Raw genomic sequence first — 19,642 nt, 5'->3', positions numbered from 1 at the left:
CTTCAGCGATCTTCATTCAAACTACCAGTTGTGATGCATTTCTTTTAAAGGGCTGTCCCATATGTTTCGGCCTACGCCATTTGTGATGCCTCACTGGGACTTTAATCTGGCTTTCACTTTACTCATGTCTACCCAGTTTGAACGAGTAAACTGCTGATATCTGCGCCTACTTAGTCTGCAAACGACATTCCTCATAGCGATCACGTCCGCTCGTTGCATGAATGCATTACAGTTGCTATGATCAGCAGAGGTAAAGCATTAGCCTCCCTGACGAGCTAGTCCTTAAGACGAAAGCGCCATTTCTCCTTGAAGTTATGCTTTTCTACATAGGGCAGTCTATCACCCTGCAAGCTTTCTTCGCCCCAGCTTGCCCCAAAGAAAGCACCAAAAACATTGCTTGGACGATCAGCTTCTTGTTGTGATCTCTTGGATGACAAAGGGGAAAGCTGTTGAGTAAAGAGCCACCGCCACATGCATTGTCTAGTGTATCAAGATCTGTTAAGGACTAGCCAAGAAACAGCCAACAGAAGGCATAGGTTCTCATTTTACAAGAGCAAATGCTTTTACCAGTGCTTGTGCGTGATGTGCCAAGCTTCTTCAATTGGCAGGCTGCTACATGGGCGTCTCTCCCTACGTTCACAAAGTACTAATGCTCGGTCTGGCAGGAGGGGCATTTTGCCCTGTCTGTCCACAGACGCACCTCCTATGGAGGTACTGCTTTGTGTCTGTATACAAGATGAGGAAGTATACTCCAGAAGGATAGGTTGGTTACCTCCCGTAATGCTCTTTCTTGGTGATACTGTAACTACAAGATTCCCCACCGACCAACCCACATTTCCATTACATGGATTGGGCTTATCTAGTCTGTAATAACAAGATTCCAATCAAGAGTTCCACACACTGACACAATCTGATTATCGAAGGCTCCTTGTCCGACGGCACAGTCAGGTATCTGAAAGAAACTGACCTCTGCGCAGATGTGGAGGTTATATAAGGTTCCTGATGTCCCATACTGGTTTAGACAGGCCCTAATTGGAGCCGCACAACACCACCAAAAAGTGAGGGAATTCCTGAATAAAATTATCCAAATCCAGTCTAGCGCACCTGGGGATATTCACAAGCTGAGGAATCTGCGGCTAGATGGAGTATGCAGCAGAGTTACAGAAGAGAAGTAATTTGTACTTTGGCTAAAGATTGCCATAGGGCACTCATGAGGGACTTCTGATGATAAGTTTCTTTAAAGGGCATGTATTTGATAAGTAACATATATATGCTTTGTAGCAGCATGCTAAGAAAGTTGTTGGAATTGTATTGTGCTAAGCTCTGGAATGATTAGTTGTGTGAACTGTCTTCTGATACAGTAAGCCTAATTATATAATAACATTTCATACTTTCTTTAGCATGGTAAATTTGAAATATTTATTCTTTTCTTTTTGTTTAGGATGAGGAAGAAGAGCTAAGCTTGTGTGGAGCTTAGTTCATCCGCATTTTATTCTGGGTAATAAAAAATAAAATAAAACGGATACCTGTTTTCCACTGCTAAAACTGAAGCACCACTGTGTGAGAGCAACAGGAGAGAAAGAGGACGACGAGAGAAACCAACCAATCGAGAGAGCGAGCGACACGGAGAGTGAGACCACTGCTGGCACACTGAGACAAGGCGAAAGACAGAAGAGAAGAGGAAACTGGAGGACAGGTCTGCGCTTCCTTGGGAAAGACGGGACCCGATTGTGCGCATCAGCAAAAATGCTACCATCAAATCGCCCTAATAGAATTGAATGGTCAGCTGAGACTCTGCTCCCCCCAGCCCAAATAAGCTAGAGAGAAGGGCCTTAAGCGATCACCACTCTGTTCCACTTTTCTTTGAGAAAAGCGTAGGATTTTCAGTGCAGGAGAAGAAATCTTCATCTCATAGTTGTTCTCTTGCATAGAAGCTGAATATAGCACTGCATTGGTGGCATTTCAGGAGCAGAAAATCTTGCATCAAGTATGCTATGAACCTACCGCAAATGGCTCGCACGGTGTCAAGAGCTCAACTTTGAGATGTAGGTTTTGTTTAAAGGTGACATTGTTGCCTTTATGTCAAAATGCCATTGTGGGCACCACTCAGAATGGGTTGTTCACTAAAAGCTGGTTTAATCCAACTTTTGATGCAAAGGTGGACTCAAGTTTTAGAAGTAGCTTGCATCTTCTATCTTGACTAAGGATCAGGGAGATCCTTGTTCAGAAGTGTTTTAAAAGTTTAAACTTTAATTACCAACATTGCAGGGAATGTTCAGAGTAATTTAAAGTTTGCAGCAATGACTTTGATCAGTCTCTTCTCCCTAAAACGGAGAATATTGGGAATAACCAAATGGAGCTTGAATGCTCTTCCAAGTGGAGGGTTTTTCGCTGTTTCCAGTTTGCTGCAATGAGATACTGTCAGAATGATGTGGAAACTAGTTTTTTCCATAGCGCGTGCAGTATGCTCCGAAAGAGGATGGTCTTCTGCACCCTTCAGCCCTCAGCGGAACGATCGATAGAATCCTGCATAAAAAAGCCCCTGAAATAGGGACGAAGTGGTGGAAACTGCGGATTATATAGGTATGGAAGTAAAGACTCTACACAATTTTGAAGCAGGTTAAACATGGAAACGCAGGCTGTTGGTAAGAATACCTTTACAGCGGGGTACAGTGAACAGAAGGGTTTGGGGCTTTTGCACGACATGTACTTCAATGGTTTAAATCAGACAGCTGAATGAGTCCATGTAGGTCATCAAATAATGAAATGGACACTTCATTCAGGAACAGGATGCAGCTTTGTCATCAGTACTGGTTTTTGTAAGAGGAGATACTTAAGGTGCAACATGAACTAAAAGCAGAGCACAGGGGGGAAAACTTCAGATTTTTTTTAATGTACTCATGCTGGTGGTTAGAAGAACCATTAGATAAGAAGTGAAATGGGAACATTGAAAGCATTTTCTTACTTTGTAGACTATTTTAGATTTTTCACAATTGCATGCATACCAAAAGATTTCCAATGGCCCTTTTTAGCCTACTCTAAATAAGATTAATCTGCCGTGAATCAGACTTCAGCTAGGCGAGTGTCCCTGGCTACAGGCATTTGAAAATAGTTTCACTTTAGTTTTGAACACCAGAGAACTCTTACATAGATAATGTTTTGTCTTTGGTATAAAACGAAAAAACATACAACACGAGTGCACAAAAATTAAACGACTAAGCTGGTACTATTAAACGTACACATTGTAATAACAGATTGCACCTTCTGGTAGATGTTTAGGACACCTAAAGAATACATTCTGCAACCATTATCTGACTGTCCGATAGTTTCAGTTGTACAGACAGAAATGGTATGCATATTCTATGCCTGTAAGACTTGAGCTGAACACCACACACAAATAGAATTCTCATTAATTAAACTGTTTTTCAGCCTTGCAGCTAAAAGTTAGCATAGGCTAAATTTGCAAACATAAAATAGTTTATAAAACTATACCCATTCTCCATAGTAAATACGCCTTCAAAATTTAGGTTTATTTAACTGTCAAGCAAGAATGGGACACATGCAACTTTCCTTCCTGTAAGATGGACCGTTTAATTTATTGACATTAAAAAAAATATTTTTTCATTTTGTTTCCTTTGGGTAGGCTGCATTAGTTGCGTATGTAGAACTTTGAAATAGGCTAGAGCTGTAAAATGCTTTGTGCAATGCAAATCATTGGGTAAAGTAAACCTCCTCCCCTTTATTTCACTGGTTGGAATGCTTGGCTCTGCTAGTGCCGTTTTATTTTTCCCTCGTAGTAGTTATTCTGAGTTTTATAAATCTATTTACATCAGTGCCACCACTGTTCTCCTTTTTTTTAATTTTATTTTTGTCTGTTTTAAATCTGTTAGTCATCAATAAAATATGATTAATAAACATCTATTGCATTCAAGCCAGTCTGTATGTTCATTTTTAGTTTTATCTTTTTTAGTGATGGAAGCAACATATTTACACTTTATAAAAAAAAAAGTGACTGCGATTTTGTAAATTTTTTTTACAGAGGCATTGTGTACCCAAACATTTGGAATGGAGTTCATCTTAAGTGTGTGGTTAAAAATAACCTTTAGCCACAAAAATCCTATATATTTAAAACCTATGCAAAATTGTAGTCTGGTTGGTCTGGGGGAAGGTATCTTCTTTTATGCTATGCTTAAAAAAACATGGGTTCCACAAATGGCATTTCTGGTACAACTGATATTGAGCCGAACCCCAGAGTGTGTCTATGGAAAATGTAACTTTTATCTCAACTGCCGGTCTGTGAAGTTCAGTAGATATGACACTGATCTATTTTGCCCTTGTCTTCTAAATCTTGTCTTTTTAAAGATCAACTTTTAACAGTTTTTTCAAGTTGAAGATTCCAGTCGTTTTCACATGTACAAGGTACCTTTGTTAAATGTTTACAATTGTGACCTTTGCCGTCCAAGCCACCACAGATACTGTGTTTGAAACCTTAGCATGTGTTCAGCCGTATTTTCGGCAGTCTATCAGAAGGAACTGGCTAAAAGTGCGGTTTAGTTCTTAAGTAGTCATTAGTGCAAACAGTTGTCAGACATTCTGGAACTCAGGCATGCTGTTTCCTGAAAGGTGCACTTCTAACTTAACAAAAATGTAGACGAAATGGTACAGAATCTAGTGCATTAACTTAGTCCAAAAAGAATTCTTCAATACTTAAGATTTCACATTGAAACCCAAGCCTTTATCCATAGTGCGTTTCAGAAATGCACAATGAAGGTTAAAATGCCACATTCATCAGCTGCAGATAGCAGCCAGACATACCATGCACTTTGTCACATTATTTAAAATTGTTTTGTTGCCCTGTAATAAGGTCCATACTCTACAATTAAGTACAGATGAGGAGGAACACAGGAAGATGAAATTTAAAGAATTTAGAAGGATTAGAGCATACATGTTTTGCCAGAGATAATATGGGCCATTAATTCATTTTTGAGAAGTTCTCGACTCCCTCACCCTGGTGTATCCATTAGTAAATATCATCTAGGCAAATTAAGATATGTTGTAATTCTCCAGACAGCAGCACACCCCAATGCCTTGTTTCCTTCAGTTGTAGCGGGTGCAGAAAAAGAATTGTTTGCTCCAGCCAATTACTGATGGTCTCTAATTTTGTTTGGCAGCATGACCAGTCTTCTCTGCCTCTTAGCACTGACTGACTAAAAGTGTTTCCTGTTATATTGCCACCATGTCCGCCAAACACCAGGGCATCCTCCGGTGTGTCACAACTGCAGAATGTGCAGGGTAGGGTTCATCATGTGGGAAATCTAAATCACATGATACGGACTAATCTTATGTCCTGCCCTGCGCTGATAAATATATAGGGGAACTCAAAAAGGCAATTGAACCCAACTTGGCACCTGTGGTTTGGGAGGCCCACTTTGGGGCACTCTACCAAGATATTAATTCCTGCCCTGATACAGCCCTGCTAGCGCTCCCAGGCTCCCAAGATCTTGTCATGGAACTATCACTGGGGGAAGTGGAGGCGGCCCTGGAACATTTACCGATGGGGAAGGCGCCAGGCCTGGATAGGTTACCCGGGGATCTCTTCAGGCATCACCCGGACATATGGGGTCCATACCTTCTCATCCTTTTCAATGCCATATTAGGAGGTATGGCAATCCCCGGGTCCTGGCTGGGGGCAGAGATTGTTCCAATCCACAAGAAGGGATCCACTTTGCTCCCCGCCAATTACAGGCCTATTAGCCTAATAGATGTACCCCAAAAGCTTTTTGCGCGCCTTATCCTTAACCATCTCCTAGACTGGGTGGAGGACAATGACATCTTGAGCCCCCTCCAGGCTGGCTTCAGGAAGAACACGTCGACCATGGACCAAATCTTCCGCCTCCTTCTCCTATATTGGAAAACGGTAACGCTAGAGGGAGGAAGATTGTACATGGTCTTCGTGGACCTGAGGTCAGCCTTTGACCTAGTCCCCAGAGGGAAACTATGGGAGGTTTTGCAGAAGCTAGGAGTGCCCCCCCACCTCCTTAGTATCATCATTAGGTTGCATGAGAACAACTATGCACAAGTAAGGTGTGGGAGGGATGGTAAGTTATCGGGCAAATTCCCGGTCCGTCGAGGCGTCCGACAGGGCTGTGTCTTGGCCCCGACCCTGTTTTGTCTCTTCATTAACAGCGTCATTCAACATCTTGACGCTGTGGAGGACAATGACGCCCCGCTTTTGGCAGGCAGGAGGGTCCCGGCAATAATGTTTGCTGACGATACCCTCCTGCTTTCCAAATCCCCCATGGGGATCCAGAGGATTGTGAATGGTTTTGACCTCTTTTGTCAACATGGGCTGGAGGTGAACACGGAAAAAACTAAGTTCATGATCTTCAACCCTCCTACCAAGACCAGACCCAATCCTAAACTGGGGGAAATTAGCCTTGAGAGGGTTTCGACCTTTATTTACTTGGGGGTAACACTTCAAGAAAATTTATCATGGGACTGCCAAATAGCGAGATCCAGGCTGAAACTTTCCCAGCTATCGGGCACACTCTTGAAGGTGGCTAACAAGTCCACCTTTAAGCCCGTTAGCCCGGCCCTGGAAACATACAGGTCCCAAGCGAAGGCAGCTGCCATGTATGGTAGTGAGCTGTGGGGGCATAAAGCAGGGAAGGTTCTGGCAGGTGTGGAAAATAGCTTCTTGAGACGCCTACTTGCTCTCCCACAAGGTACGCCACTCCTTCCCCTAAGACTTGACTTGGGCCTTCCCTCTATTGCTGAGGATCTTCTGTCAAAACCCGTGAAGTTTTGGCATCGGATATGGACCACCGAGGAACTGCATCATTATAGACAGGACCTCATTCATGTCATGAGGTTGGATGCCAACTGCAAAATTCCCTGGTTGGCCTTTATCAAATCGGAACTTTTCACCCTGAATTTGCAAGATTTATGGGATGACCCAGCCCAGGGCTGCCAAAGGATTACCCGTAAAACTCTTGCCCAGCTGTATAAAAACAAAAACCTTGTTGATATGGACAATCTTCATAATAGTGGCACCTTGACAAGACGTTTTATGGAATCCAAAAATTCTTATGTGTTTGAACCTTTTATGGATTTTATTTTTCCTCTCTTGGCGAGGAAACTGTTCCTGCAATGGAGGTTTGGCACACTCCCCACCAAAGTATTCACTTACAAATGGTCCACAGGGGGTGACAAACTATGCCCATGCTGTAAAGCCCATGATGAAGATGATTTACACATAATGTTTGGCTGCCACGCTTATCAAAGCGCGAGGAGGCATTGGATAGCACCGTTGTGCCGGAACCTAGGCTTCAGGAAGTACCTACAGGCTTATAGGGTCATGAAGACCAACACTCTGGGCCACATTGTCTTTGCCGTGTCAAAATTCTTGATGGCAGCATGGATAATAAGGAAGAAAATTTCTTCTTGAACTTGTACCACCTTGTATTCCTCACCCCATGCAGGTCCAGTAGATTTTTTATATGTAAATATTGTATTGTCTTTTAAAATATTTGTATTGTATTTTTTTTGTATCTTTTATGGCCTAGGTGGCCGAAATAAAGAATTTTTGGAATTGGAATTGGATAAATATATATTTTTATATATATATATATATGTATATATATATGTATAGCTAGAGATCTGACTAGATTAATACTTATATATAGCTAGAGATCTCACGTATTTATAGGGAAGGATCTGACTAGGTTGATACTTGTATATAGGGAAGGATCTCACATGCTTGATACTTATATAGGGAATGATCTCACATGGTTTATACTTATATATAGGGAAGGAAGTGACTAGGTTGATACTTATATATAGGGAAGGATCTCACATGGTTGATACTTATATATAGGGAAGGATCTCACATGGTTGATACTTATATATATATAGGGAAGGAAGTGACTAGGTTGATACTTATATATAGGGAATTATCTCACGTGCTTGATACTTATATATAGGGAAGGAAGTGACTAGGTTGATACTTATATATAGGGAAGGATCTGATGTGGTTGATACTTGTATATAGGGAAGGATCTGATGTGGTTGATACTTTTATATAGGGACGGATCTCACATGGTTGATACTTTTATATAGGGAAGGATCTCACATGGTTGATACTTATATATAGGGAAGGAAGTGACTAGGTTGATACTTATATATAGGGAATGATCTCACGTGGTTGATACTTATATATATAGGGAAGTAAGTGACTAGGTTGATACTTATATATAGGGAATGATCTCACATGGTTGATACTTATATATAGGGAAGGCAGTGACTAGGTTGATACTTATATATAGGGAAGGATCTCACATGGTTGATACTTATATATAGGGAAGGAAGTGACTAGGTTGATACTTATATATAGGGAAGGAAGTGACTAGGTTGATACTTATATATAGGGATGATCTCACGTGCTTAATACTTATATATAGGGAAGGATCTCACATGGTTGATACTTATATATATAGGGAAGGAAGTGACTAGGTTGATACTTATATATAGGGAATGATCTGATGTGGTTGATACTTGTATATAGGGAAGGATCTGATGTGGTTGATACTTTTATATAGGGAAGGATCTCACATGGTTGATACTTATATATAGGGAAGGATCTCACATGGTTGATACTTATATATATATAGGGAAGGAAGTGACTAGGTTGATACTTATATATAGGGAAGGATCTCACATGGTTTATACTTATATATAGGGAAGGAAGTGACTAGGTTGATACTTATATATAGGGAAGGAAGTGACTAGGTTGATACTTATATATAGGGAATGATCTCATGTGGTTGATACTTGTATATAGGGAAGGATCTCACGTGCCTGATACTTATATATAGGGAAGGAAGTGACTAGGTTGATACTTATATATAGGGAAGGAAGTGACTAGGTTGATACTTATATATAGGGAAGGATCTCACATGGTTGATACTTATATATAGGGAAGGATCTGATGTGGTTGATACTTTTATATAGGGAAGGATCTCACATGGTTGATACTTATATATAGGGAAGGATCTCACATGGTTGATACTTATATATAGGGAAGGATCTGATGTGGTTGATACTTATATATAGGGAAGGAAGTGACTAGGTTGATACTTATATATAGGGAAGGCAGTGACTAGGTTGATACTTATATATAGGAAAGGATCTCACATGGTTGATACTTATATATAGGGAAGGATCTCACGTGCTTGATACTTATATATAGGGAAGGAAGTGACTAGGTTGATACTTATATATAGGGAAGGATCTCACATGGTTGATACTTATATATAGGGAATGATCTGATGTGGTTGATACTTGTATATAGGGAAGGATCTCACATGGTTGATACTTATATATAGGGAAGGATCTCACATGGTTGATACTTATATATAGGGAAGGATCTCACATGGTTTATACTTATATATAGGGAAGGAAGTGACTAGGTTGATACTTATATATAGGGAAGGAAGTGACTAGGTTGATACTTATATATAGGGAATGATCTCATGTGGTTGATACTTGTATATAGGGAAGGATCTCACGTGCCTGATACTTATATATAGGGAAGGAAGTGACTAGGTTGATACTTATATATAGGGAAGGAAGTGACTAGGTTGATACTTATATATAGGGAAGGATCTCACATGGTTGATACTTATATATAGGGAAGGATCTGATGTGGTTGATACTTTTATATAGGGAAGGATCTCACATGGTTGATACTTATATATAGGGAAGGATCTCACATGGTTTATACTTATATATAGGGAAGGAAGTGACTAGGTTGATACTTATATATAGGGAAGGATCTCACGTGCTTGATACTTATATATAGGGAAGGATCTCACGTGCTTGATACTTATATATAGGGAAGGAAGTGACTAGGTTGATACTTATATATAGGGAATGATCTGATGTGGTTGATACTTATATATAGGGAAGGAAGTGACTAGGTTGATACTTATATATAGGGAAGGAAGTGACTAGGTTGATACTTATATATAGGGAAGGAAGTGACTAGGTTGATACTTATATATAGGGAATGATCTCACGTGGTTGATACTTGTATATAGGGAAGGATCTCACGTGCCTGATACTTATATATAGGGAAGGAAGTGACTAGGTTGATACTTATATATAGGGAAGGAAGTGACTAGGTTGATACTTATATATAGGGAAGGAAGTGACTAGGTTGATACTTATATATAGGGAAGGATCTCACATGGTTGATACTTATATATAGGGAAGGATCTGATGTGGTTGATACTTATATATAGGGAAGGATCTCACGTGCTTGATACTTATATATAGGGAAGGAAGTGACTAGGTTGATACTTATATGTAGGGAAGGAAGTGACTAGGTTGATACTTGTATATAGGGAAGGATCTCACGTGCCTGATACTTATATATAGGGAAGGAAGTGACTAGGTTGATACTTATATATAGGGAAGGAAGTGACTAGGTTGATACTTATATATAGGGAAGGAAGTGACTAGGTTGATACTTATATATAGGGAAGGAAGTGACTAGGTTGATACTTATATATAGGGAAGGAAGTGACTAGGTTGATGCTTATATATAGGGAAGGAAGTGACTAGGTTGATACTTATATATAGGGAAGGCAGTGACTAGGTTGATACTTATATATAGGGAAGGATCTCACATGGTTGATACTTATATATAGGGAAGGAAGTGACTAGGTTGATACTTATATATAGGGAAGGATCTCACATGGTTGATACTTATATATAGGGAAGGATCTCACGTGGTTGATACTTATATATAGGGAAGGATCTCACGTGCTTGATACTTATATATAGGGAAGGATCTCACGTGCTTGATACTTATATATAGGGAAGGAAGTGACTAGGTTGATACTTATATATAGGGAAGGATCTCACGTGCTTGATACTTATATATAGGGAAGGAAGTGACTAGGTTGATACTTATATATAGGGAAGGATCTCACATGGTTGATACTTATATATAGGGAATGATCTGATGTGGTTGATACTTGTATATAGGGAAGGATCTCACATGGTTGATACTTATATATAGGGAAGGATCTCACATGGTTGATACTTATATATAGGGAAGGATCTCACATGGTTGATACTTATATATAGGGAAGGATCTCACATGGTTGATACTTATATATAGGGAAGGCAGTGACTAGGTTGATACTTATATATAGGGAAGGATCTCACATGGTTGATACTTATATATAGGGAAGGCAGTGACTAGGTTGATACTTATATATAGGGAAGGATCTCACATGGTTGATACTTATATATAGGGAAGGAAGTGACTAGGTTGATACTTATATATAGGGAAGGAAGTGACTAGGTTGATACTTATATATAGGGAAGGAAGTGACTAGGTTGATACTAATATATATAGGGAATGATCTCACATGGTTGATACTTATATATATAGGGAAGGAAGTGACTAGGTTGATACTTATATATAGGGAAGGAAGTGACTAGGTTGATACTTATATATAGGGAATGATCTCACGTGGTTGATACATATATATATAGGGAAGGAAGTGACTAGGTTGATACTTGTATATAGGGAATGATCTCACGTGGTTGATACTTGTATATAGGGAATGATCTCACGTGGTTGATACTTATATATAGGGAATGAACTCACGTGGTTGATACTTATATATATATAGGGAAGGAAGTGACTAGGTTGATACTTATATATAGGGAATGATCTCACGTGGTTGATACTTATATATATAGGGAATGATCTCACGTGGTTGATACTTATATATAGGGAAGGATCTGATGTGGTTGATACTTATATATAGGGAAGGATCTCACATGGTTGATACTTATATATAGGGAAGGATCTCACATGGTTGATACTTATATATAGGGAAGGAAGTGACTAGGTTGATACTTATATATAGGGAATGATCTCACGTGGTTGATACTTATATATAGAGAAGGATCTCACATGGTTGATACTTATATATAGGGAAGGAAGTGACTAGGTTGATACTTGTATATAGGGAATGATCTGATGTGGTTGATACTTATATATAGGGAAGGAAGTGACTAGGTTGATACTGATATATATAGGGAAGGAAGTGACTAGGTTGATACTTATATATAGGGAAGGAAGTGACTAGGTTTATACTTATATATAGGGAAGGAAGTGACTAGGTTGATACTTATATATAGGGAATGATCTCACGTGGTTGATACTTATATATATATAGGGAAGGAAGTGACTAGGTTGATACTTATATATAGGGAATGATCTCACGTGGTTGATACTTATATATATAGGGAAGGAAGTGACTAGGTTGATACTTATATATAGGGAATGATCTCACGTGGTTGATACTTATATATATAGGGAAGGCAGTGACTAGGTTGATACTTATATATAGGGAAGGAAGTGACTAGGTTGATACTTGTATATAGGGAAGGCAGTGACTAGGTTGATACTTATATATAGGGAAGGAAGTGACTAGGTTGATACTTATATATAGGGAATGATCTCACGTGGTTGATACTTATAAATAGGGAAGGAAGTGACTAGGTTGATACTTATATATAGGGAAGGAAGTGACTAGGTTGATACTTATATATAGGGAAGGATCTCACATGGTTGATACTTATATATAGGGAAGGATCTCACGTGGTTAATACTTATATATAGGGAATGATCTCACGTGGTTGATACTTATATGTAGGGAAGGAAGTGACTAGGTTGATACTTATATATAGGGAAGGATCTCATGTGCTTGATACTTATATATAGGGAAGGATCTCACATGGTTGATACTTATATATAGGGAAGGAAGTGACTAGGTTGATACTTATATATAGGGAATGATCTCACATGGTTGATACTTATATATAGGGAAGGATCTGATGTGGTTGATACTTTTATATAGGGAAGGATCTCACATGGTTGATACTTATATATAGGGAAGGAAGTGACTAGGTTGATACTTATATATAGGGAAGGATCTCACGTGGTTGATACTTATATATAGGGAAGGATCTCACGTGGTTGATACTTCTATATAGGGAAGGAAGTGACTAGGTTGATACTTATATATAGGGAAGGAAGTGACTAGGTTGATACTTATATATAGGGAAGGCAGTGACTAGGTTGATACTTATATATAGGAAAGGATCTCACATGGTTGATACTTATATATAGGAAAGGATCTCACGTGGTTGATACTTATATATAGCGAAGGAAGTGACTAGGTTGATACTTAAATATAGGGAAGGATCTCACGTGGTTGATACTTATATATAGGGAAGGAAGTGACTAGGTTGATACTTATATATAGGGAAGGAAGTGACTAGGTTGATACTTATATATAGGGAAGGATCTCACGTGCTTGATACTTATATATAGGGAAGGAAGTGACTAGGTTGATACTTATATATAGGGAAGGAAGTGACTAGGTTGATACTTATATATAGGGAAGGATCTCACATGGTTGATACTTATATATAGGGAATGATCTGATGTGGTTGATACTTGTATATAGGGAAGGATCTCACGTGGTTGATACTTGTATATAGGGAAGGATCTCACGTGGTTGATACTTATATATAGGGAAGGATCTCACATGGTTTATACTTATATATAGGGAAGGATCTCACATGGTTAATACTTATATATAGGGAATGATCTGATGTGGTTGATACTTGTATATAGGGAAGGATCTCACGTGGTTGATACTTATATATAGGGAAGGATCTCACATGGTTGATACTTCTATATAGGGAAGGATCTCACATGGTTGATACTTATATATAGAGAAGGATCTCACATGGTTGATACTTATATATAGGGAAGGAAGTGACTAGGTTGATACTTATATATAGGGAAGGAAGTGACTAGGTTGATACTTATATATAGGGAAGGAAGTGACTAGGTTGATACTTGTATATAGGGAATGATCTCACATGGTTGATACTTATATATATAGGGAATGATCTCACGTGGTTGATACTTATATATAGAGAAGGATCTCACATGGTTGATACTTATATATAGGGAAGGAAGTGACTAGGTTGATACTTGTATATAGGGAATGATCTGATGTGGTTGATACTTATATATAGGGAAGGAAGTGACTAGGTTGATACTTATATATAGGGAAGGATCTCACATGGTTGATACTTATATATAGGGAAGGATCTGATGTGGTTGATACTTGTATATAGGGAAGGATCTCACGTGCCTGATACTTATATATAGGGAAGGAAGTGACTAGGTTGATACTTATATATAGGGAAGGAAGTGACTAGGTTGATACTTGTATATAGGGAATGATCTCACGTGGTTGATACTTATATATAGGGAAGGATCTCACATGGTTGATACTTATATATAGGGAAGGATCTCACATGGTTGATACTTATATATAGGGAAGGAAGTGACTAGGTTGATACTGATATATAGGGAAGGAAGTGACTAGGTTGATACTTAAATATAGGGAAGGATCTGATGTGGTTGATACTTTTATATAGGGAAGGATCTCACATGGTTGATACTTATATATAGGGAAGGAAGTGACTAGGTTGATACTTATATATAGGGAATGATCTCATGGTTGATACTTATATATAGGGAAGGAAGTGACTAGGTTGATACTTTTATATAGGGAAGGATCTCACATGGTTGATACTTATATATAGGGAAGGATCTCACATGGTTGATACTTCTATATAGCTAGAGATCTCACGTGGTTGATACTTAAATATAGGGAAGGAAGTGACTAGGTTGATACTTATATATAGGGAAGGAAGTGACTAGGTTGATACTTATATATAGGGAATGATCTGATGTGGTTGATACTTGTATATAGGGAAGGATCTGATGTGGTTGATACTTTTATATAGGGAAGGATCTCACATGGTTGATACTTATATATAGGGAAGGATCTCACATGGTTGATACTTATATATATAGGGAAGGAAGTGACTAGGTTGATACTTATATATAGGGAAGGAAGTGACTAGGTTGATACTTATATATAGGGAATGATCTCACGTGGTTGATACTTGTATATAGGGAAGGATCTCACGTGCTTGATACTTATATATAGGGAAGGAAGTGACTAGGTTGATACTTATATATAGGGAAGGAAGTGACTAGGTTGATACTTATATATAGGGAAGGAAGTGACTAGGTTGATGCTTATATATAGGGAAGGAAGTGACTAGGTTGATACTTATATATAGGGAAGGATCTCACATGGTTGATACTTATATATATATATATAGGGAAGGAAGTGACTAGGTTGATACTTATATATAGGGAAGGAAGTTACTAGGTTGATACTTATATATAGGGAAGGATCTCACATGGTTTATACTTATATATAGGGAAGGATCTCACGTGGTTGATACTTATATATAGGGAAGGATCTCACGTGGTTGATACTTATATATAGGGAAGGATCTCACGTGGTTGATACTTATATATAGGGAAGGAAGTGACTAGGTTGATACTTATATATAGGGAAGGAAATGACTAGGTTGATACTTGTATATAGGGAATGATCTCACGTGCTTGATACTTATATGTAGGGAAGGAAGTGACTAGGTTGATACTTATATATAGGGAATGATCTGATGTGGTTGATACTTGTATATAGGGAAGGATCTCACGTGCCTGATACTTATATATAGGGAAGGAAGTGACTAGGTTGATACTTATATATAGGGAAGGAAGTGACTAGGTTGATACTTGTATATAGGGAATGATCTGATGTGGTTGATACTTATATATAGGGAAGGAAGTGACTAGGTTGATGCTTATATATAGGGAAGGAAGTGACTAGGTTGATGCTTATATATAGGGAAGGAAGTGACTAGGTTGATACTTATATATAGGGAAGGATCTCACATGGTTTATACTTATATCTAGGGAAGGAAGTGACTAGGTTGATACTTATATATAGGGAAGGATCTCACGTGGTTGATACTTATATATAGGTAAGGATCTCACGTGGTTGATACTTATATATATAGGGAAGGAAGTGACTAGGTTGATACTTATATATAGGGAAGGAAGTGACTAGGTTGATACTTATATATAGGGAAGGAAGTGACTAGGTTGATACTTATATATAGCTAGAGATCTCACGTGGTTGATACTTCTATATAGGGAAGGAAGTGACTAGGTTGATACTGATATATATAGGGAAGGCAGTGACTAGGTTGATGCTTACATATAGGGAAGGAAGTGACTAGGTTTATACTTATATATAGGGAAGGAAGTGACTAGGTTGATACTTATATATAGGGAATGATCTCACATGGTTGATACTTATATATAGGGGAAGGCAGTGACTAGGTTGATACTTATATATAGGGAAGGATCTCACATGGTTGATACTTATATATAGGGAATGATCTCACGTGGTTGATACTTATATATAGGGAAGGAAATGACTAGGTTGATACTTGTATATAGGGAATGATCTCACATGGTTGATACTTATATATAGGGAATGATCTCACGTGCTTGATACTTATATATAGGGAAGGGAGTGACTAGGTTGATACTTATATATAGGGAATGATCTCACGTGGTTGATACTTATATATAGGGAAGGAAGTGACTAGGTTGATACTTATATGTAGGGAAGGAAGTGACTAGGTTGATACTTATATATAGGGAATGATCTCACGTGGTTGATACTTATATATAGGGAAGGAAGTGACTAGGTTGATACTTATATATAGGGAAGGATCTCACATGGTTGATACTTATATATAGGGAATGATCTGATGTGGTTGATACTTGTATATAGGGAAGGATCTCACGTGGTTGATACTTATATATAGGGAAGGATCTCACATGGTTGATACTTATATATAGGGAAGGATCTCACATGGTTGATACTTATATAGAGGGAATGATCTGATGTGGTTGATACTTATATATAGGGAAGGAAGTGACTAGGTTGATACTGATATATATAGGGAAGGAAGTGACTAGGTTGATACTTATATATAGGGAAGGAAGTGACTAGGTTTATACTTATATATAGGGAAGGAAGTGACTAGGTTGATACTTATATATAGGGAATGATCTCACGTGGTTGATACTTATATATATATAGGGAAGGAAGTGACTAGGTTGATACTTATATATAGGGAATGATCTCACGTGGTTGATACTTATATATAGGGAAGGCAGTGACTAGGTTGATGCTTACATATAGGGAAGGAAGTGACTAGGTTGATACTTATATATAGGGAAGGATCTCACATGGTTGATACTTATATATATAGGGAAGGAAGTGACATGGTTGATACTTAAATATAGGGAAGGAAGTGACTAGGTTGATGCTTACATATAGGGAAGGAAGTGACTAGGTTGATACTTATATATAGGGAAGGATCTCACATGGTTGATACTTATATATAGGGAAGGATCTCACATGGTTTATACTTATATATAGGGAAGGAAGTGACTAGGTTGATACTTATATATAGGGAAGGATCTCACGTGCTTGATACTTATATATAGGGAAGGATCTCACGTGCTTGATACTTATATATAGGGAAGGAAGTGACTAGGTTGATACTTATATATAGGGAAGGATCTCACGTGCTTGATACTTATATATAGGGAAGGATCTCACGTGCTTGATACTTATATATAGGGAAGGAAGTGACTAGGTTGATACTTATATGTAGGGAAGGAAGTGACTAGGTTGATACTTATATATAGGGAAGGATCTCACGTGCTTGATACTTATATATAGGGAAGGAAGTGACTAGGTTGATACTTATATATAGGGAAGGATCTCACGTGCTTAATACTTATATATAGGGAAGGATCTCACATGGTTGATACTTATGTATAGCTAGAGATCTCACGTGGTTGATACATATATATATAGGGAAGGAAGTGACTAGGTTGATACTTATATATAGGGAATGATCTCACGTGGTTGATACTTATATATAGGGAATGATCTCACGTGGTTGATACTTATATATAGGGAAGGAAGTGACTAGGTTTATACTTATATATAGGGAAGGCAGTGACTAGGTTGATACTTATATATAGGGAATGATCTCACGTGGTTGATACTTATATATATATATAGGGAAGGAAGTGACTAGGTTGATACTTATATATAGGGAATGATCTCACGTGGTTGATACTTGTATATAGGGAAGGATCTCACGTGCTTGATACTTATATGTAGGGAAGGAAGTGACTAGGTTGATACTTTTATATAGGGAAGGATCTCACATGGTTGATACTTATATATATAGGGAAGGAAGTGACTAGGTTGATACTTATATATAGGGAAGGATCTCACATGGTTGATACTTATATATAGGGAAGGATCTGATGTGGTTGATACTTATATATAGGGAAGGAAGTGACTAGGTTGATACTTATATATAGGGAAGGATCTCACATGGTTGATACTTATATATAGGGAAGGATCTCACATGGTTGATACTTATATATAGGGAAGGCAGTGACTAGGTTGATACTTATATATAGGGAATGATCTCACGTGCTTGATACTTATATGTAGGGAAGGAAGTGACTAGGTTGATACTTATATGTAGGGAAGGAAGTGACTAGGTTGATACTTATATATAGGGAAGGAAGTGACTAGGTTGATAGTTATATATAGGGAAGGAAGTGACTAGGTTTATACTTATATATAGGGAAGGAAGTGACTAGGTTGATACTTATATATAGGGAAGGAAGTGACTAGGTTGATACTTATATATAGGGAAGGAAGTGACTAGGTTGATACTTATATATAGGGAATGATCTCACATGGTTGATACTTGTATATAGGGAAGGATCTCACGTGCTTGATACTTATATGTAGGGAAGGAAGTGACTAGGTTGATACTTATATATAGGGAATGATCTCACATGGTTGATACTTATATATAGGGAAGGCAGTGACTAGGTTGATACTTATATATAGGGAAGGATCTCACATGGTTTATACTTATATATAGGGAAGGAAGTGACTAGGTTGATACTTATATATAGGGAATGATCTGATGTGGTTGATACTTGTATATAGGGAAGGATCTCACGTGGTTGATACTTATATATAGAGAAGGATCTCACATGGTTGATACTTATATATAGGGAAGGAAGTGACTAGGTTGATACTTATATATAGGGAAGGAAGTGACTAGGTTGATACTTATATATAGGGAATGATCTCACGTGCTTGATACTTATATATGTAGGGAAGGAAGTGACTAGGTTGATACTTATATATATAGGGAATGATCTCACGTGGTTGATACTTATATATAGGGAAGGATCTCACATGGTTGATACTTATATATAGGGAAGGAAGTGACTAGGTTGATACTTATATATAGGGAAGGAAGTGACTAGGTTGATACTTATATATAGGGAAGGATCTCACATGGTTGATACTTATATCTAGGGAAGGAAGTGACTAGGTTGATACTTATATATAGGGAAGGATCTCACGTGGTTGATACTTATATATAGGGAAGGATCTCACATGGTTGATACTTATATATAGGGAAGGATCTCACATGGTTGATACTTATATATAGCGAAGGAAGTGACTAGGTTGATACTTAAATATAG

At 38.2% G+C, this 19,642-nt stretch overlaps 1 protein-coding gene across 3 annotated transcripts in view; it reads left to right on the top strand.

Moving 5' to 3' along the window:
* UPF1 (UPF1 RNA helicase and ATPase) overlaps positions 1–3,931 on the top strand; it is a 276,443-nt gene extending 272,512 nt beyond the window's left edge. For all 3 annotated transcript variants that reach the window (XM_078669700.1, XM_078669698.1, XM_078669699.1), the window contains exon 24: positions 1,442–3,931. The gene's annotated coding sequence lies outside the window, so the exon portion shown is untranslated. The remainder of the gene's footprint in view (positions 1–1,441) is intronic.
* Positions 3,932–19,642: the final 15,711 nt, after the last annotated feature.

The sequence above is a fragment of the Lissotriton helveticus genome, chromosome 12 (assembly GCF_964261635.1).
Source record: "Lissotriton helveticus chromosome 12, aLisHel1.1, whole genome shotgun sequence".
In the NCBI taxonomy this organism is placed as follows: domain Eukaryota; kingdom Metazoa; phylum Chordata; class Amphibia; order Caudata; family Salamandridae; genus Lissotriton; species Lissotriton helveticus.
Note: the sequence above shows the minus strand (reverse complement) of the source record. Positions and strands in the feature narration are given on the sequence as shown.